At 36.7% G+C, this 22,420-nt stretch overlaps 1 protein-coding gene across 1 annotated transcript in view; it reads right to left on the reverse strand.

The window, feature by feature from the left end:
• The window catches only part of LOC122793449 (glutamyl aminopeptidase), a 792,963-nt gene that overhangs the window by 564,971 nt on the left and 205,572 nt on the right, over positions 1-22,420 (reverse strand). The gene's annotated exons all lie outside the window — the stretch shown is intronic.

Consider the following 22,420-nt stretch of genomic DNA (forward strand, 5'->3'; position numbering starts at 1 on the left):
GGAAGCACACAATTTTATATAGGTTTAACATTCAAGCTGTGCCCACCTTACTGACGTGGTATGTCACAGGGCATCTACATCACTTCGGCTTACAGTCCTCTATTCATTAAAACTGCTGATGCTGTATATTTTAAAAATGTTTTCCTCTATTAACAATACGGCCTTGCTATCCACCTGGTCAGACATAATGTCTTTCTGTAAAGTTACTTCTTCAAGGTTTCATATCAGTTCGAATACAATAGCAGATTCAGTCTTTTAATACACATCTTTGTTCTCTGTTACACTTTCTCACACAGCTGCATGCTATCTCAGTAATACATATACAAGGCCAAATCATCCCAGCAGGAAAGAGTAGAAGATTTCATTATTTCACACATTTAATTTCCTGACCCAGCAGATAATCATTTGTGAAAAGCATAAACATTATAACTTGCTAAGCTAGCATCTGCCAGGGTCGAAGCTCAGCTTGCTTCAAGCCACACTCCAGTTTCAAAACTACTTTACATTTAAACATAAATTAATCCTCTCTACTATATGATTAATAGAATAAAATGCATTATATACTACTTTGCTTTTAAACTAGCATTTCTCATATATTCAAATACACATTTTTCTAACATTTTCCCCCCTATTAATACTTTTTATTCTATTTTGAAGTATGCATAGTGTCATTTCATCTCCTAACCTTTTCCACTTAGGATTTTCAGCTAGGTGAGTCATTCAATCTATACTTCAGAAAAAATGTCATCTGAGATCAATTTTTCAATCTCAATATCTTGGTACAAAGTTTCAGTAACAGATACATCAATAAAATCTTTGATTAATCTTTTCATGCAGGGAATTCCACAGCAAACACATGCTCCTATTAGGAGTATACCCACACAAATGGCAATCAGAATATTCATTAGGATGGAACCCCACCCCCCAAATAGAGTCCGGAAAAAGTCCGTCAGTGGGTTTGGGCCTGGTTCAGTCATGGCTGATACTTGCTGAATTACCTCTAGGTGGTTATTAATTTCATGCCTGTTATCTGGTATATACGCACAGCTTTCTTCTTTGATAAGCGCGCACGTACCACCTATCACCACTAGGGTGAAGTCAAGAGCCATTCGATTTTGTAGTACAACAGTTCTCATTGCATTCAGTTCATCAGTCACCAGTTCTAGGGCAGAAAAAGTTGCATTACTCATTACTTCGAGAAGCTTCAACAACTTCCTCAGCTCCCAGATCGATTTGACTGCTCCTTAGGCTGGGAATATTCCTGTCCAGAATATAACACTGTCACTCAAGTCCATATGAGTCAATTTGCTTTTGTCTTTCATGGCATTATGATCTTTCCAGCCAGCTTCGATCTTTCCAACTGGATTCACAGGTTTTTCAACTGGACCTTCGGGTTTTCGGGCTGCTTCTCTCACATTTCGTATCTTACCCAAAGGTAATTCTGCAGTATGTCTTATAGCCGGAACCAAATAACCCAAAAAACATCTGCCGGACCATTTCTCAGGTAACCATTTATATGCCTTTTTTCCACAAATAAAATAACAGTTTTCTACTTTAGTACTAATACACATCAGCCCTGCATGAAACATTTTCTGATCTATAACTGACAATTGTTTAAACAAAACTGGATTCTTGCGAATGTCATTCATGGTTGCTTTCAATGAGTTCAAATATGAGTCATAGTTAGTATTGCAAAAAGTATTGCCATTACTATTCTTAATATAACATCGGTAAGATATGGTTATATTACAATTGCTCCAGCCCACCTGGAGGGTATCATTTTTATAAAAACATACAATTCCTTTTTGTGTGACAGGTAAAAATAAAGCTATTTTGTCCTGTGATCTCACAGTTCCTGTATCGAAGAGTAAATTCTCCCAAGTCTCATTTATCCCCAAAGGGACAGCGGACATTATCAGTCCTCCATATGCTGTTGGTATAGCTGTACAAACCCAGCAATTTGAAATGTTCATAGCCTTTGCATATACATGTTTCATGGCTAGGTATGTGTTAAAATTTGGATGCCAATCTATAGACATTTCATCACGCCTTCCCACTTTCACTTGTGTGGTTGTGTGTAGGATAAACCACAACAAGAGGAAAATTGTCACAATTACAGTCAATAAATATATACTCAACAAAATTATTATGCTACATCTCTGGGTTTGATCTAAATTTCTATTTGTTTTGTTTTTGGCCATCTTGGTCTGGTTGTGTATTAGTCACAAAGTTTTTATCAAGTTGAAAGCTTTTTACCAGTTTGCAATGTGTCAAATGAACCCAGGATGTCCTCTCAGCCACTCTAACTGCAGTAGGCATTGCCAACAGAACCTGGTACGGTCCCTCCCACTTTGGACTCGCCCAGTTCTTCCTTTTCGTCACTTTCAGCCACACAAACGTCCCAGGGGCCAAGACTGCTTCCACCGGTCTGGTCTGTTCCTTATCTGAAAAAGAGTTAAACTGCAAAACAGATTTATTTGTTAACATTTTCCTCATATAACTAGCTAATGAACTGTCAGCCTCTTGCTCTGCAGGCATGAGAGCTTTCCACTGAGGCACATAATATGCTCTCCAAAAAAACATTTCAAAGGGAGTCAAACCCTTTACATTTGGAACCGTTCTCATACTCAGCAGTGCCAAAGGCAGACAGTGTATCCAATTCTTCTGAGTCTCCTCAACTAGCTTCCTAAGCTTATTTTTGAGGGTACCATTGTACCTTTCCACCAGTCCTGCTGACTGTGGGTGGTAGGCACAATGGTTCTTTAAGGAGATACCAAAAAATCTCCCAAGTTGCTGGATTGTCTGATTTACGAAATGAGTGCCATTATCACTATAAATCCTTTCCGGAATGCCAAATCTAGGGATTATCTCTTTTATCAGGGCTTTCGCCACTGTTGCTGCATCCGGGATTTTGGTTGGAAAAGCTTCTACCCATTTGGAAAACATGACTACAATAACTAAACAAAACTTTTTCCCTTCACACTTATTCAATTCTATGAAATCCATACAAATAGTATGGAACGGGTATGGTGGTATAGGAAAACTTCCTTGCTTGGTTTTAAATGCCCCTTGTGCATGGTGCTTGTTACAAGTATGACAAGCTGCACAAAATTTTTGTGTGTAATTTGTGAATCCATATGTTTGGAATATTCGGTTTACTAACTGTACCATCCCCCCTTTTGAGACATGGCACTGCCCATGGCTCAACAAAGATGCATATCTAAATAAATTAGACGGCAATATCGTTTTTCTCTCTTTGGAAATGTACAGTCCTTTCTCAAGAATTGCACCTCGTTTTACCCATTTTTGTTTTTCTGCTTTCGTAGTAAGCATCTGCATTGTTTTTAACATGTCTAAATCTAAAATCTCAGAGGGTTGTAATTCCTCATTCAAAAGTAAAGTTTCTGAGTCTGAGGCTGCTTGCTTTGCAGCTGCATCAGCTCGTGCATTGCCTTTTGAAATCTTATCCTGTTGTTTCGTATGAGCTACACATTTACAAATAGCTACTTTGGTAGGTAAGTGAATAGATTCTAGTAACTCCAAAATAAATTGCGCATGATTAATAGGTTTTCCACTAGATGTTATCATTCCTCTATTTTTCCATTGTTGCGCAAATACATGTACTGTAGAAAAAGCATACTGACTATCAGTATATATGTTTACACACTTGTTTTTTGCTAAAGTACATGCCCTCGTCAAAGCTATCAATTCTGCTGCTTGTAAAGATAAGTTATGTGGTAAGGTTTGAGCTTCTAAAATTTCAGTGTCTGTAACTACTGCATACCCTACCAGATTCTTCCCTGTAGGACCCCTTCTGCATGAGCCATCCATGTAATATGTCACCTTGGCATTATCCAAGGGCATATCTGTGAGATCTTGTCTAGGTAAAGCTAACTGTTCAATTTCCTGCAGGCAGCTGTGTGGTGTGCCATCTGCTGGAGTTGGAAGTAATGTTGATAGATTTAATGTCGTACATCGTTCAATTGTCATATGAGGTTGGCTCAGCAGTATAGTCATACATGAAAGATGTCTAGCAGGAGAAAGGTATGCCACTTTTTCTTGCAGTAAAATTATTGCAACTGCATGAGGCACTCTCAATGTGAGGGGGTGGAATAACACCACTGAGGCTGAAGCCTGTACTGCCATTGCAGCTGCAACTACTGCTTGTACGCAGTGAGGCAAAGATCATGCCACTGGGTCTAACTGCGATGAATAATAGGCTATGGGGCATTGCTTATCCCCATGTTGTTGCGTCAATACTGACGTCATATATCCTTGCTTGCAATCTACGGTCTGAAAGAACCGTTTGTGATAATTCAGAAGTCCTAAAACTAATGAAGAAGCTATCAACTGCTTCAACCTGCAGAAAGCCGTTTCTGCTTCGGGTGTCCATTGTAAGATATCTTGTGCTGCCATTGGTGTCTTATATATCAAGTCAGTTAGTGGAGCAGATTCCAAAGCATAATTTGGTATCCAGGTCTGACAGAAATTAGTTGTACCCAAGAAAGACATCATTTCCTTCTTGGTTGTTGGTTTGGGTGCTTGCAAGATCGCTGTTTTTCTTTCCTCGTCTAATATTCTACCTTCATTGGATATTACATATCCCAAGTATCTAACTTGTTTTCTCCAAAGTTGTAACTTACTTTTGTTTACTTTGTGTCCTTGTGTTGCTAAAAATTTTAATAACGCTACAGTATCCTCCCTGCATTGTTGCTGGGTGGGGGCTGCTAGCAAGATGTCATCTACATAAAGTAGAATTTGACTACCTCCCGGTGGGGTAAACCCTGCCAGGTTGCTAGCCATTTCTTGTGCAAATATTGTTGGGCTCTCACAATATCCCTGTGGTAGTCGAGTATATGTATACCTTTTACCCTGAAATGTAAATGCAAACCAATATTGACTATCAGGATGTATAGGTATCGAGAAGAAAGTGTTGCTGATATCTACCACAGAGAAATACTTCTGTTGCGGTTCTAAATCGTTTAACAAAGTATGTGGGTCTGGCACCGTAGGTGCTCTAGGTATTACTGCATTATTTACAGCTTGTAAATCTTGTACCATCCGCCATTCCCCGTTTGCTTTTTTAACAGGAAATAGGGTGTATTACATGGTGAATCAGGAGATTCTACCAGTACTCCTTCTTTGAGTAATGCTGCTATTATAGGCTTAATTCCTATTTCTGCATCCTTTCTCAAAGGGTATTGTCTTTTCTGTGGTCTAAAAGCTGACTTTGGGGTAATTGTAACTGGTCCTGCTGTTCGAATAAGTCCTACATCTGACTTGCCTGTTGACCAAAGAGTTGTTGGAATTTCACATAAGGCCTTTTCTTCTTCTTCTAATAAAAATGCTAATCAGCTGTCCTCGCTAGATTGCAAATGTACAGCTGGATGTGTCTGTGTCAACCAATTCAGTTTTTGTTTTTGTACCCCTTGTTCTGATAGTTCTAAATCAGTCTGTTTTTCCCATCTTGTTACTTTTTCTCCTAAATCTGCCCATTTTACACTTTTGTTCTTTGTCAAGCTGACATGTGGTAATTGATTTGATCTATATAATGCAAGGAATTCTTGAGGTAATGAACAGCTAACTACACTGTTCCCCTCAGTATCCCAGTACAAAGTATGCAATACTAGTCTAGTTGCACGATTTCTGAACAATTCTTGCTCATACTCTCTATCAGGTCCTGGTGTAGTACAGTAGTATAGAGTACAGTGTAACAAATGCTGTTGATCAGTGTCAAGGGAGGGGGCTTTACTGATGGCTACATTCATCAGTTCCTCAGTTACTGCCCCTGGGCCAGTCGTGACTAGATCCTGGCTGTACCAGTAAAATGTTTAACCCTCCGATCACACTACAAAGGTATCCATTTGTCTCTGTGCCTCCATACCTTGTACAGTTGGAACTACTGCTATGCCAAATATCTGCATAAGGTCCCTGCCCAATAGGTTTACTGGACACTTTGCAGAAACAACAATTTTACTTCTCTGGGTCATACCTGAAACGGGTCAGTTATTGCTATATCATGGGAAAGTGGTTCCCTGTATAGCTGTCCGTTTGCTGCTTTCACCAGTATATAATCAGGTGATTCAGAATGTTCTGGTAACTTAGAGGGGTGTATCAAAGTCTGTGATGCTCCTGAGTCACACAGGAATTTGACTTCCCTTCCCTCCACCAGAAGTGTAACTTCCGGTTTCGTATCTGCTAAGTAGAGCTCTAAGCTCAATAATGCTAAGTCCAAAATTTCACTTTCTTCATCTTCCATATCTACTTGCACTTCCTCTACTCCTTCTATCACATTTACATTTGTTTTCTGTTTATTAATTTTTCCTGACGATTTCTGACTTTCACATGATGTATCTTCACTATCATATAGTCAGTCCTCATCTCCCTTATCTTCTATAATTACCTTTTTGTTTTGCTTACAATCCCTTGCTAGATGTCCCTTTTTCCTGCACTTGAAGCATTCTCCTCTCTTTTTCCTCTCTTCAAAATCTTCTGATCATTTGTCAGACTGTTTGTTTCCCTGGGCATTCTTCTTGCCCTTTTTACCTGACTGTAACACAAATACTTCAGCTCCGTCTTCAGCAGTGAAGACTTGCGCCTTCTTTTTATTTTTACTATTAAAATGTCTTTCAGCATGTCTAGCGTATTCAGGTAAGGCTTGTAGCCTCCCTGTTCGATGGTCTATCATATGCTTCGTAATGAAGCTACTAATAGGTGTAATGCAACCTTTCAAAAATGCATTTTTCAATTGTTGTTCATACGGGGAATCATTCGTTTGGTTCTCAGGAACCGACATACCGCTATGATTATTAAAACATTCTAATAATCTAGCATAGTACCCATCTATTGTTTCATTTTCCTGTTGTATGCATTGATTAATGCAAGTCCAGTCTGCTCTAGGTTTCCATTTCTCAGAGATTCGGTCTGTAAGACCTTTCACTCTGTTGTCTAATTCTTCGTCACTATGTGGGAGTGGTTTAAGCTCTGCATTACGAGGATTCCAGGTGCCACAAATCATGTGCCAATCTGGACCTATAATTTGTCTTACTACTTTTTCTACTTCTTCCCCATTCAAGTGGTAACTCAACCTCATGCCTTGCAAATCTTCTAAAAATTTCGTAAAATTAACTTTAGGATGGGGGATTCCCTCAGTAGCTTTCCGGATATCTTCCGGTGTCCATGGTCTATATACTAAGAGTGTCGGGTTTTGCCCTTCCTGTCCTGCTTGAGGATTTGGAACTTCTATAAGTGGGCATATTTCTTCCTCACTCTCATCCTGTAGGTTTCTCTCTATTTGATATGAGTATGTGTCCCTATGTGTTTTACGTGTTCGGGACCTAGTTTGAATAGGATCTCTAACAAATGGTTGTGGTCTTGCTGAAACTTCAAGATAACGCGGAGGCGGACCAGCCTGTCCACTCGCTTCATATCCTGAAAAGGGTAAGGGAGGGGGCAAGGGAGGAGGAGGAGGAGCTGTTGCTATTACCAAGTTATTATCTTCTTTGTCTAAAAGCAATGTTTTTGAATTTTTCAGCTTCTGTTCTCTACGATTTGCTTCCTCAGTCCAGCTGTGTGCCTGAGGAATGCCCAATTGGCGTTGCTTTTTTGCCTGACCTCCCACATCAGATTTAAGCTGCTTAAGGAGTTTAACTAGTGAAATTTTATCTAGTTTGCCATCAAATTCATATTTGTTATCCCATTTCGTATAATACCTAACGTTATCGGAACATTGTGATTGCATGTATTTTGCGTCTTCGGTTAGTGGCGGATCTCGCGATGTTTTAGTGCACTGATTTCCCATGGCAAAGAAAATGTTACGTAACCCTTTTTTATCACGTGATATCAAATTCTCAGTTCCTGTTCACAGTTTATCTAGAATGACTATCTACCTTATTCTGTTACCCTGATCTATGACCAAATATACAGTACTTCCTTTTGTCCCTGATCTGCAAAACAAATCTTGACAACAATATACTGTAACCTAGTCCCTGATCTAAAACAGAAAAAAGGCAAATTCTTCCTACCTGAGCCTCCGGTATTGAATCGTTCAATATCCGCTCTTCGGCCACAGATCAGAAAGTGGCCAGCCTCTTTAAACGACAATTCATTCGGAGGTCTTTTCACCCAAGAAGAACCGTTTCAGTAACTTCTCCTGCGCGGTATTCGACCACCAGTAGACTCTGATCTGCAGCTGTCCGAGGGAATTCCGGTCTGAAGGACCAAACTGTTAAATAAAATCAAGAATTCAATACACAGGAGGTTTAGATTCAAAAGTTTACTAGTGTACACCAGGAGGCAAAAAACGTACAAGTACAGAATGTTGTCTAACATGAAACAGGAAGCACACAATTTTATATAGGTTTAACATTCAAGCTGTGCCCACCTTACTGACGTGGTATGTCACAGGGCATCTACATCACTTCAGCTTACAGTCCTCTATTCATTAAAACTGCTGATGCTGTATATTTTAAAAAAAGTTTTCCTCTGGTAACAATACGGCCTTGCTATCCACCTGGTCAGACATAATGTCTTTCTGTAAAGTTACTTCTTCAAGGTTTCATATCAGTTCGAATACAATAGCAGATTCAGTCTTTTAATACACATCTTTGTTCCCTGTTACACTTTCTCACACAGCTGCATGCTATCTCAGTAATACATATACAAAGGCCAAATCATCCCAGCAGGAAAGAGCAGAAGATTTCATTATTTCACACATTTAATTTCCTGACCCAGCAGATAATCATTTGTGAAAAGCATAAACATTAAAACTTGCTAAGCTAGCATCTGCCAGGGTCGAAGGTCAGCTTGCTTCAAGCCACACTGCAGTTTCAAAACTACTTTACATTTAAACATGAATTAATCCTCTCTACTATATGATTAAGAGAATAAAATGCATTATATACTACTTTGCTTTTAAACTAGCATTTCTCATATATTCAAATACACATTTTTCTAACACTGGCACATGAGTACATGCTATGGTTGCATCTAAATAATCTTTGATCTCACTATTTATTATTGTCTTCTCAAGGAGTCCACAACATTGCTAATGTTTCCAGAAGTCCTGACAAGATATAAGTTACATATAAGTACTTAATTCTCTCTAGAAGCTTCCATTATGAGTGGACAAAATGAAATGCACCAAGGATCTGAATCCCTGAAATGCATTTGCTGAAAAAAACTGCAAAAAAAACACTTTTTAATTGTTTTTTGTAGGTGGCAAGCCCCTGCACCCCCACACCCCAAACTTACAGATACCAATTCCATGGTCACACTAACTCAAAGAATGTAGAAATTCTCCCCAAAGGACAAATTTCCAACAGTGATTTCCTGTGGAGGAACTCCAGTCTTCAGCGAGTTGATCTTCTGGCAATTGTAGTTTGAGTGTTCTGTCTTCATCCACCAGTGGATAACATCTCTCTCTCTCTCTCTCTCTCTCTCTCTCTCTCTCTCAATCTGTGTCTTTGCTTTTCTGGAGTTAGTCAAAGAAAAAGGTTTGTCTCCATTTTAATATTTTGTAAGAGTGACATATATATTATAAGCGATTGGCAGTACCTCTAACAAGAAATAACTACATCATGAGCATAAAGAGATCAGTGCTCTGAAGAAGTACTGCAGCAACACCAATAGTACATTTATTATGGACACTGAAATATGCGTGACATTCACAAGAGTCACAGCTTCAGATACCATATCATAGCTCTCAATTGTAGTTTTAGATACCGTATCATAGCTCTCAACTGTCTTGATTTTCACAGAACATCCAGATTTTTGACTCATATATTTGATCCATTTCTCATAGAATTGTAATTTTCTGGCAAATCAATGTCAAATCACAGAGGACTGAAGTCAGAAAATAATGGCTGACATTTGATTTTCAGACTTCATATCCTTCAGAAAATTCATGTTAATGCAAAACATGTTATTCTATTAACTTTCTAAGTTTGTAAGAGCATTATTTAAAAGGGTCCCTATTTTGGGGACTTTGTCACCCATTATTTATGGCTTTGCCCAGATTTCTTGCTCTAAGAGATTGAAAGGTATTACCGTATTCTAATTTAAAGTTTTAATACGTGAAGCCAATAATTTTATCAGTTCACATTCCAGTAGAAAGAAGCACAGGAACTCAGTTCCATTTTAGAATTGTTGTCCAGACTAATCTCACTACACTATTGGTAGTTACAGTGACAAGAGATAATTTTGAGTGCAAACCGGGAAAATTCTGCTAGTATTTTTAATATGTGACTCTGGATCTATAATATTCACCGGAATTATCATCAGTTCAAGCAGATGACATTTCTCTATAATACCATGCGTAAAGGACATCACTGCAGAAGCACACCATACCACTTAAGCTACAGAACAGAGTTAACATAATAAAATTAATCCAAGCATCTGGCCTCAGGCGACAGCCCAGAGCCTTCTGATCTTTCTGGCATCATTCTGTTCTGGAGCAGTATACAAACAGTTGTGGACTGCTAATACTGGCTTCCTTCGCTGATAATAAAAATGACATTGTGAATAATAAGGCATGTCACATTTTTAATACATCATCATTTGGTGATAAAGTGCTTTATTCACTATACTGAAAAGGCCTTATTGCTTAAATAAAGATACAATGACACACACACACACCAGTGCATTTACTCACTGTAAGTTTCTTAACTACAACAATCTCATAAAGGAATGCATGAATTAATTTTGTTAGCAATTTTATTACCCTCCACACTTTCCCTAACTGATTTGCTTCACACATCCATTAAGTACATTCTTTGAACATTATAGTAATTTATTGTACAAAGATATTTCTCATCAAAGCACAATAGGAAACATTAACTTATTAATTGCCATGGCTCTAAAGTTCAAAGTGAGGTATTGCATAATCATTTAACCATTTATTCTCCTCTTTTACCTGCTTAATAAAATGTGATGGCTTTGGGGAACTGGAGCCTGTCCTGGTACTCAGTGTAGACAGGACACTAGTATCTCAGAGGGCACACACACACACACACACACACATACACACACACACACACACACACACACACACACACACACACACACACACACACACACACACACACACAAAAACACACACATATATTTTCATTCACACATGACTTTCATATCTTTCCTACTGGCACTTGTCAGTTCACTAACAGGGTCTGATGAAGTTACCACTTGTTTAACGAAAGCGCTCACATTTTATTTGTTTTTCTTGTGGATTTTTATCATTAAATACACCTTTGGTTTATCATCACCTGAGTGATTTGTGCCTGTGAAACTCTGCCTGCCAGCATTTTTATTTATTTAGTTTGTTTTGCTGCTTCTGTTTTTTTCACTAACAGGATATTGTTATATATAGAAAAATTGGAACAAAGAAGGCACCCCAACCAAGAACTGAACTGGTGACCTACATTCTGCGAGACAGCAGTGTTTCATCTTATTTATTTCAGGCAGTGCTTCTAGAATTTTTGTCTTGGCCTCATTGCCTAATAAAATAGTTTAATTGGATTATCAAATACCCTACAGGAGTCTAATAACAGAAAGGGTCCTTAAATTGTGTATGGAGAGAGATGACTAAGCCCAAGTAGGCTGCCACTGTACTATTATAGGACTAATAGCACATCAAGCAAAGATTTGCAAAGCTCAAGCTTCTGTAAATACACATAGTGGTGACAGTGGCACATTATCATACATGTAGTGGTTACAATGTCACATTATCATACATGTAGTGGTGACAGTGGCACATTCTCATACATGTAGTGGTGACAGTGACACATTATCATACATGTAGTAGTGACAATGGCACATTATCATACATGTCAAATTAGGAACATAACCACCTCTACGGTAAACTCTCTCAGCCAAAAGATATAATAAAATAATCCGTGAAGCTGTAGATGACTGAGAATGAAGCAGAGCAATGCGAACAAAATAAAGATATCCAAACTTCAGTAAAAGTCCAAAGCACTGAGACACTCATTGAAATCCAAAAGTAGATGCAGATTTTATTAGATAGACAAGCGCTTTCGCTATGAATAGCTTCCTCAGGTCTATTTTATACAAATGAATTTAAAATTAAAACACCATTTTTATAGTCATATCAATTCAATTAAGACTTGTCTCATTACATGTTTAAAAGGGAAACGTCAGTTATATAAAACCAAGTTAGCTATGATAAAAACAAGCACAAATATTGTGCAAAAAAACTTATAAAAATAAGAACATGTATGTGAGTCATGTATATGTATGTATAATATTTAATGGTGTGATAAATGAAAAGAATATAAAAAGATAAAATAGAGATAATGTGTGTGTATGTCTTAGTACATATGTATATATAACAGCAATATATATATGTGTTGAAGACATGTTAATGTATAATGTAATATGTAATGTAGGTATATGGAAATATATATGTATGAACTGTATATATACATAATCAGTGCATCCTATAAGAATTAAAAATATATATATATATATCATGTGAATTCATACAATGATACATATATACATTCCTGATATCTAATGATAAAAGAAATCATTATATATGAACTCCTAAACCCTACACACACAGATATAACTTCTTCAATATTGATATAATATTAATAGATGGTAAAATAAATAAATATGTACTCAAACATGTTGCCATACTATTAAAAGAGCCTGTACATAAATAATTGGTTCCACTTATAAATTATGAAATGTTGTCCATATAAGACACGCAAAAAACATATACATGTAAAAAATGTACAAACATATCAAAAAACATTAGATATACATGATTCTGTATAGTAGCTAAAATAAAATGAATATATACTGAAAATAGCATAATAAAATGCGTAATAAAATATGAACCTTAAAGAAAGCCTCCTATCAAATAGATGTCTTACTTAATTTTCCTTCTCTTCCTTAATTTCGGTTTTATGGATACCCTCTCATTCAATCCTTTTCCACAATCTGCCCTTAGGCGGATAATCCAATCATTCTCCCTGTCCTCAGTGTGATTTGAATGTCACCTCCTCTCCTATTAGTTGGTACAACTTCTAATGCTCTAAAAAGAAAGATATGTGAGGAGTCATTATCTGCCACATGTTTGGCTAAGGCATTATTCAGACAACTTTTCCTAATGTGGTAAATATGTTCTCTGATGCGGTCTCTAAATTTACGATTGGTCTTGCCTACATAGTAACACATGCATGCTTGACACACTGCTAAGTATACTATATTGCTAGTCATGCAATTCGCTGCAGTGCTGGTATTGAAGACTCTCCCTGTATCAGGATGTGAAAAAGATGAATTTGTGTCTATATACATGCAAAAATTACATTTACCACATGGCTCTGTGTTGCCTGGACCTGTATTGATATTGCCACCTTTAATGTCACATAACATCCTTTTTAGATTCTTTTTGTTCCTATATTGGAATTTTGGAGTGTCACCTACAACATCCTTGATGTCATCATTTATTTCAAAAATTTTCCAATATTTGCCTATAATATCCCTGATCCTATAACTATCAGAGGTGAAAGAGGTCATAAATTTCACGACAGAAGAATTATGCTCATTACTAATGTTTCTATGTGGACTATCAGGACCAAAATATGGTGTTGCAATGGTGCATCTTAAATTAGGTAAATCCTGTAAACTTCTCTCTACTTCGTATTTGTTATAACCTCTCTCTAGTAATCTGTCTTTCAGTGTGTCAAGTTCAAGACTAAAACCTTCGTTCGTGGGGTTGAGTCTAGAGGCCCTTATTCCCTGTCCTCTTATAATGTTCCTGAACACAAATGAAGGATGCATACTTGATCTCATTAACAGAGAGTTACTATAGCAGGCCTTACGAAATATACCAGTGTTGATCAATCCATTGGGCAATCTTTCAATGTACAAATCCAAGAACTCAATCTTATTCCTTGAGTAATTCAAAGTGAATGTAAGAAAATTGGTTAGATTGTTTATGGTTCTTAAGAACAAGTCTAACTGTTCTACCATTCCCTTCCATAAGAGAAAAACGTCATCGACAAAACGTCGAAAAAATAAAACCTGTTCCATAAAAAATTCTTTCCTAAATAAGACCTTCTCCTCCCAATGCGCCAATACCATATTCGCATAGCTATTGGCGCATGGTGTGCCCATGGCAACCCCATCTACCTGCTTATATGTAATTTCATCAAACATAAATATGTTATTGCCTAGTACCAGTTCTAAAAAATATATTATTAGGTCTATCTTCATCATGCTATAATCACTATGCTCTCTTAAATAATCAGAGATAAAGGTCAACCCTTGTTCATTCGGTATAACTGTGAATAATGACTGTATATCAAGAGTAACAAACATATACGACTCTAGTTCAGACTGATTCCCAATGCATTCATATAGATCAAGTAAAAACTGTTTGGAATCTCTCAACACAAATTTATTGTCATTTAGTATAGGTCTGAGATTCTTCTCTATATATACGGAAAGATGTTCTGTGGCCCAGCCACGTCCTGATACTATGGGTCTCATGGGAGGGTTAACTAAATTCTTGTGAATTTTCGGTAATCCATGCATAATTGGTATCAACGGCTCTTTAATAAGTAGATACCCAAATAGATCTTCATCAATCATTTTGCTTAAGTAAAGATCTTTTAGTATATTCTTAATGGATTTTATAATATTTGTTATAATATTGGATTCAACAATTTCATAAAATCTATCATTTAGCATGTCCTTCATAGCTGTGTAATAATGATTGATATCCATGACTACCACTCGCCCTCCCTTGTCTGCTGGTCTGACTACAATAGTGTTATCAGCCTGCAGACTCTTTAGGCTCATTCTCTCTCCATGAGTCAAATTGTCAGAATAATGGTGTCTCTTGTCTCTTTTGTCATTATGATACTTATGTAATTCTTCTTCAGTTAATCGCTGATAGGTTTCTATAATAGGATGGTTAACCGGGACAAAATCACTAAGTTTCTTAAACACAAATTCTCTATCTAACTGTGGTGTAGAGTTAGTATCTTTGAATAATAACTTCAACATGACATTTCTGCAGAATAATTTTAAATCTGTTACAGTCTCTGTTATTGTGCTGTTACTTCTAGGTATGAAATTCATACCCTTGTTCAATAGCGTAATGTCGTCATTAGTTAAAGTTCTATTAGAAAGATTAAATACTGACCCAGTATTTATTTTTTCCACATTTTCCTCAATGTTTGATTTTGAGGGAACTCCTCTGAGTATTTCCTTTTCTGGCGTCCGCGACTCATGGAGCGCGTACGTCTTGGACCCTTCTCCATGCGTACTGGGAGGGGAAAAGAAACATTCAGAGCTGTCTCTGGGCCAGTCTTTGACTGGGTACCTTGTACTTTCCTTCTTACAACTGCCTCACTATTGTCAACATCAACGCCAGGTCTATTCCTAATCACCTGAACAGTCGGATATAAATTTATTTCTTCATGCATACTAGGATGCATGATGTGAATCACATCATTAGAATCATTAGAATTAATGTTGGTTAATTCTATATTTCCTTCATGTACTGTGATCGTATCATCCACATTACCTTTACTGATTGATGATGCACTGCCACCTTGTGTAATGTTTTCAGTGCGTGGACTACTCTTATCCACATCAGAAGATGTTTTCTCGCTTATATTAAGTTGAATACCTTGAGCACCTCTGCTCGGGTTGGTTGATTTGGTGCAACTATTATTACTTATAATATTGGTGGATCTATGAGTATTGATGTTAATGTTATCATCAATGTTGTTATTCCTAACAAAACCTGATGAATCTGTATTGTTAAGAACATGGTCATTGTTATCCCCCATGTTAATATTCTGCATACTCTCTCTCTAGTAGTAATGGCATCACTAGACATTGTAGCACCAGTATCATCCAACCTATTCAAATTGTGTGTATTCCTATGTCTCAGACTGGTATTCACATTATCAGTATTATATGTCATATTGTGAGATACATTCACATTGGTTGATGTAGAACAGACATTCAGGGTATTGTTAGAATTATGCATCAAAGCACCAGAAACCTGAACATGATTACCATTGTTGTTATTATTATTATTGTATCTGGGCCAAGTGAATACATGGCCCAATCTAAAATCGTTTAAGTCTCTACTAATTGTATGTCTTTTCTGTGTAATCAGCTTTCTTTCTAGTGCTGATACACTATCCAAGGCATTTTCAAAGAGTGGAGTTACAGTACCTTCTGCAAATTCGTTGCACATAGTAGAATACTTGTTGTTAATATCCGATACCAACGCTTCCTCTTCTGGCGCGAAAAAATTGATAAGTAATTCCAAATACCTCCGACTGGCTTCTATATTAAGTTTCTGCCAAGCCGATAGGAGATCAGGGTATTCACGTCCTTGGCTGGGCATATTAAATATGCGCAAGCCTCGTGGTATGATGTTCATGTCTAAACAATATTGTAAGTGCATCCGTTGCACTTGCAGTCTTTTAAGCTTATAAAAGCTCCGTTCCAAGCCTTCCAGGAGCTGGTGTAACCGTTCCATGTTTGTCGTTTCCAGCGTGATGTCATCTCTGGGTGTCAATGCGTCAAGGCGCCAAGCCGAGACGGCTGTACAGTCCAGGTACTGTTTAAAGCGGCGATGTAATGATTCTTTCCTCTGGTGTTCACCACGAGGAATATAGTCGAGCTCTATATTAGCCATCCTTGTAGCGTTCAAATAAGACCACAGCAAGTGTATGCAAGATGAACAAACAGTAGTTAAGAGTAGGTTTCTGCTTAGTGAGGGTGAGTTTCTGCTCCGTGAAATTGGGTTTCTGCTCCGTGAGGTGGTTAGAAATAAAGGCAATAAATGTCAAATTAGGAACATAACCACCTCTACGGTAAACTCTCTCAGCCAAAAGATATAATAAAATAATCTGTGAAGCTGTAGATGACTGAGAATGAAGCAGAGCAATGTGAATACTATTCAAAGATACTAACTCTACACCACAGTTAGATAGAGAATTTGTGTTTAAGAAACTTAGTGATTTTGTCCCGGTTAACCATCCTATTATAGAAACCTATCAGCGATTAACTGAAGAAGAATTACATAAGTATCATAATGACAAAAGAGACAAGAGACACCATTATTCTGACAATTTGACTCATGGAGAGAGAATGAGCCTAAAGAGTCTGCAGGCTGATAACACTATTGTAGTCAGACCAGCAGACAAGGGAGGGCGAGTGGTAGTCATGGATATCAATCATTATTACACAGCTATGAAGGACATGCTAAATGATAGATTTTATGAAATTGTTGAATCAATATTATAACAAATATTATAAAATCCATTAAGAATATACTAAAAGATCTTTATTTAAGCAAAATGATTGATGAAGATCTATTTGGGTATCTACTTATTAAAGAGCCGTTGATACCAATTATGCATGGATTACCGAAAATTCACAAGAATTTAGTTAACCCTCCCATGAGACCCATAGTATCAGGACGTGGCTGGGCCACAGAACATCTTTCCGTATATATAGAGAAGAATCTCAGACCTATACTAAATGACAATAAATTTGTGTTGAGAGATTCCAAACAGTTTTTACTTGATCTATATGAATGCATTGGGAATCAGTCTGAACTAGAGTCGTATATGTTTGTTACTCTTGATATACAGTCATTATTCACAGTTATACCGAATGAACAAGGGTTGACCTTTATCTCTGATTATTTAAGAGAGCATAGTGATTATAGCATGATGAAGATAGACCTAATAATATATTTTTTAGAACTGGTACTAGGCAATAACATATTTATGTTTGATGAAATTACATATAAGCAGGTAGATGGGGTTGCCATGGGCACACCATGCGCCAATAGCTATGCGAATATGGTATTGGCGCATTGGGAGGAGAAGGTCTTATTTAGGACAGAATTTTTTATGGAACAGGTTTTATTTTTTCGACGTTTTGTCGATGACGTTTTTCTCTTATGGAAGGGAATGGTAGAACAGTTAGACTTGTTCTTAAGAACCATAAACAATCTAACCAATTTTCTTACATTCACTTTGAATTACTCAAGGAATAAGATTGAGTTCTTGGATTTGTACATTGAAAGATTGCCCAATGGATTGATCAACACTGGTATATTTCGTAAGGCCTGCTATAGTAACTCTCTGTTAATGAGATCAAGTATGCATCCTTCATTTGTGTTCAGGAACATTATAAGAGGACAGGGAATAAGGGCCTCTAGACTCAACCCCACGAACGAAGGTTTTAGTCTTGAACTTGACACACTGAAAGACAGATTAGTAGAGAGAGGTTATAACAAATACGAAGTAGAGAGAAGTTTACAGGATTTACCTAATTTAAGATGCACCATTGCAACACCATATTTTGGTCCTGATAGTCCACATAGAAACATTAGTAATGAGCATAATTCTTCTGTCGTGAAATTTATGACCTCTTTCACCTCTGATAGTTATAGGATCAGGGATATTATAGGCAAATATTGGAAAATTTTTGAAATAAATGATGACATCAAGGATGTTGTAGGTGACACTCCAAAATTCCAATATAGGAACAAAAAGAATCTAAAAAGGATGTTATGTGACATTAAAGGTGGCAATATCAATACAGGTCCAGGCAACACAGAGCCATGTGGTAAATGTAATTTTTGCATGTATATAGACACGAATTCATCTTTTTCACATCCTGATACAGGGAGAGTCTTCAATACCAGCACTGCAGCGAATTGCATGACTAGCAATATAGTATACGTAGCAGTGTGTCAAGCATGCATGTGTTACTATGTAGGCAAGACCAATCGTAAATTTAGAGACCGCATCAGAGAACATATTTACCACATTAGGAAAAGTTGTCTGAATAATGCCTTAGCCAAACATGTGGCAGATAATGACTCCTCACATATCTTTCTTTTTAGAGCATTAGAAGTTGTACCAACAAATAGGAGAGGAGGTGATATTCGAAATCACACTGAGGACAGGGAGAATGATTGGATTATCCGCCTAAGGGCAGATTGTGGAAAAGGATTGAATGAGAGGGTATCCATAAAACCAAAATTAAGGAAGAGAAGGAAAATTAAGTAAGACATCTATTTGATAGGAGGCTTTCTTTAAGGTTCATATTTTATTACGCATTTTTATTGCGTTATTTTCAGTATATATTCATTTTATTTTAGCTACTATACAGAATCATGTATATCTAATGTTTTTTGATATGTTTGTACATTTTTTACATGTATATGTTTTTTGCGTGTCTTATATGGACAACATTTCATAATTTATAAGTGGAACCAATTATTTATGTACAGGCTCTTTTAATAGTATGGCAACATGTTTGAGTACATATTTATTTATTTTACCATCTATTAATATTATATCAATATTGAAGAAGTTATATCTGTGTGTGTAGGGTTTAGGAGTTCATATATAATGATTTCTTTTATCATTAGATATCAGGAATGTATATATGTATCATTGTATGAATTCACATGATATATATATATATATTTTTAATTCTTATAGGATGCACTGATTATGTATATATACAGTTCATACATATATATTTCCATATACCTACATTACATATTACATTATACATTAACATGTCTTCAACACATATATATATTGCTGTTATATATACATATGTACTAAGACATACACACACATTATCTCTATTTTATCTTTTTATATTCTTTTTATTTATCACACCATTAAATATTATACATACATATACATGACTCACATACATGTTCTTATTTTTATAAGTTTTTTTGCACAATATTTGTGCTTGTTTTTATCATAGCTAACTTGGTTTTATATAACTGACGTTTCCCTTTTAAACATGTAATGAGACAAGTCTTAATTGAATTGATATGACTATAAAAATGGTGTTTTAATTTTAAATTCATTTGTATAAAATAGACCTGAGGAAGCTATTCATAGCGAAAGCGCTTGTCTGTCTAATAAAATCTGCATCTACTTTTGGATTTCAACGAGTGTCTCAGTGCTTTGGACTTTTACTGAAGTTTGGATATCTTTATTTTGTTCGCATTGCTCTGCTTCATTCACAGTCATCTACAGCTTCACGGATTACATTATCATACATGTTGTGGTGACAGTGGTACATTATCATATGTGTAGTGGTGACAATGGCACATTATCATACATGTAGTGATGCCAGTGGCACATTATCATATGTGTAGTGGAGACAATGGCACATTATCATACATGTAGTGGTGACAATGGCACATTATCATATATGTAGTGATGACAGTGGCACATTATCATATATGTAGTGGTGACAGTGACACATTATCATACATGTAGCAGTAACAGTGGCACATTATCAGGCATTTAGTGGTGGCTGTGGCATACTACCATACACAAACTAGAGACAGTGGCACACAAATACACACCTTGAAGACATAGGATGCTTTGATTCACTCTAGGGTGCTGTAGATCAGGGACAAAGTTGGATGCCCTGTTAATGTACACCTGGGTTATGTATGTGTACATAGGTGTACAAATACACATATACATGGCTCCAGCCAGCACCCAGTGTAAGGGAGGAAGTCAGAAATCCTGAAGCTGTTCAGGCTTGTTCATTATAGGGTGCAGTATATGCTGCATGGTATCTTGCAGTTGTCTGCTGACTTTAGGGTACAGTAGAATGAATAGCAAATAGCATTAGAAATACATAAATTCAATATCTTTATGTAGCACAATTTAAAATATTAAAACAAGATAGGTTGGAGGCTATTCTGTGAAAAGCCCTGGAATGATGATAAGATGGACATCTAGTATTCCTGAAATGAATTTGCATTAGATAGAAGAGCAGAGAAAAAGAGCAACTGAAGTCAATCAATTACAGTTTTGTTTTAATGACTACATTAAAGCAAGTGTTTAAAGCAGCTACAAGAAAATTGAAATTATTTTATAATGACAGGCTGCTTTAATAAAAATGTGTTAACCAGAATCTAACCTTTTGTGGAGTGATGCTACATAGTTAGGGTTTTGATCAGGATGAGAGTGACTTATGTGCTTTGTGGAAGCAAGTTTCCTTACAGTGTACCATAATCTTGATTAGAAATTGTAGTAGAATGAAAGCAAAGGAAATATAACACTGTCAGCATGAATAAATGATTCTTTAAAACAAATATTTTATTAACACAATTCTAAAAACACCTCTTACAACTCCCCCGATAACAAAAAGAGAGAAAGTAGGTCTCTGGTGCTACTAGCTGAGGATGGCCTGGGTTTCAATTATGATCACAATTAAAATTCACTTGTTCTTCATCACATAGCCCTCCATTGTCCTTGCTCACTACAAACGTAACCCAAAGAGATCATATTGTATTAAAATTTCCAGAGATTTTTCCACTGGCAGCCAGGTGGTATAACTAAAACAACTCATTCATCAATCCACCACCAAATCAAACAATGGGTGATCTGTGCATTTCCACTTTTTAGTTATCACCTTCTTAGCTAAAAACAATAGCATATAGAGCAATGCATCTCACTTTAGGTTTGGATGTTTATCCTCCGTAATAGATATTAGGAGTAGACGTATTGTCAGCTCAGTTTGTTCTGACCAAATTTGTGCCATTAGCCTTTGTAGTCATTGCTTTAACTGAGATAGACAAGACCAGTCCTGAAGTTTATGCCGCCAATCCCCTGTAGAAAGACTGAAATCAGGGTCAAAACATATACAGCTGCACATTTAAATAATGCAAATAAAAAGCAAAAAAATGCTGCAAACCAATAATATTGAGTCACTGATCCTTCATTTCATGTCATTACATTATGTCTACCAGGTAACCATTTCTCATATGACATCAAAAAGCTATTTAAAATAAAACACATTTTTCTTTTTCTTCTTTGTAAATATAGTTCACCAGCATAGGTTCATAGGCTCATAGTTAAGTTCTATGCTAGCTGCCCTTGCGGACCATTTAAGACTAGCCAGTCTCTCTTTCAAGAGTATGAATCAACACTGTGTAATTTGTGTCTGTCAGGTAAGCACCATAACCATTATACCAACCTCAATCCCTTTATTAACTGTAATGTAATTACTGATTATAGAACAATACAGACTTTTTTCCCATTCTTCATACTATGGAGTGTTACCTTCTCCTGTAGCATTAAATGAGTGACATAAGCTTATAGGTATATACTAGGCTAATGACCACCAGGGCCTTTATAAGCCTAGCCATGCACCCATCAAAGGTGAGAATCAAACCCTGCTTGTACCTGTGAGGCCATTACCTTAACCATTAAGCTAATGGTCAACCTGCAGTTTCTATCTGGTTGTTTGAAAAGTGACTGACATAATTAGGGTTCTACTATGTTGCCACTTCTCTTGCTATTAAGACCATTAAGTTTTAGTATGAATAAACCTTAATCTATGCAAGTATTAATAACAT

This window comes from Protopterus annectens, chromosome 2.part0 (genome assembly GCF_019279795.1).
Source record: "Protopterus annectens isolate FY-2018-M chromosome 2.part0, PAN1.0, whole genome shotgun sequence".
In the NCBI taxonomy this organism is placed as follows: Eukaryota; Metazoa; Chordata; order Ceratodontiformes; family Protopteridae; genus Protopterus; species Protopterus annectens.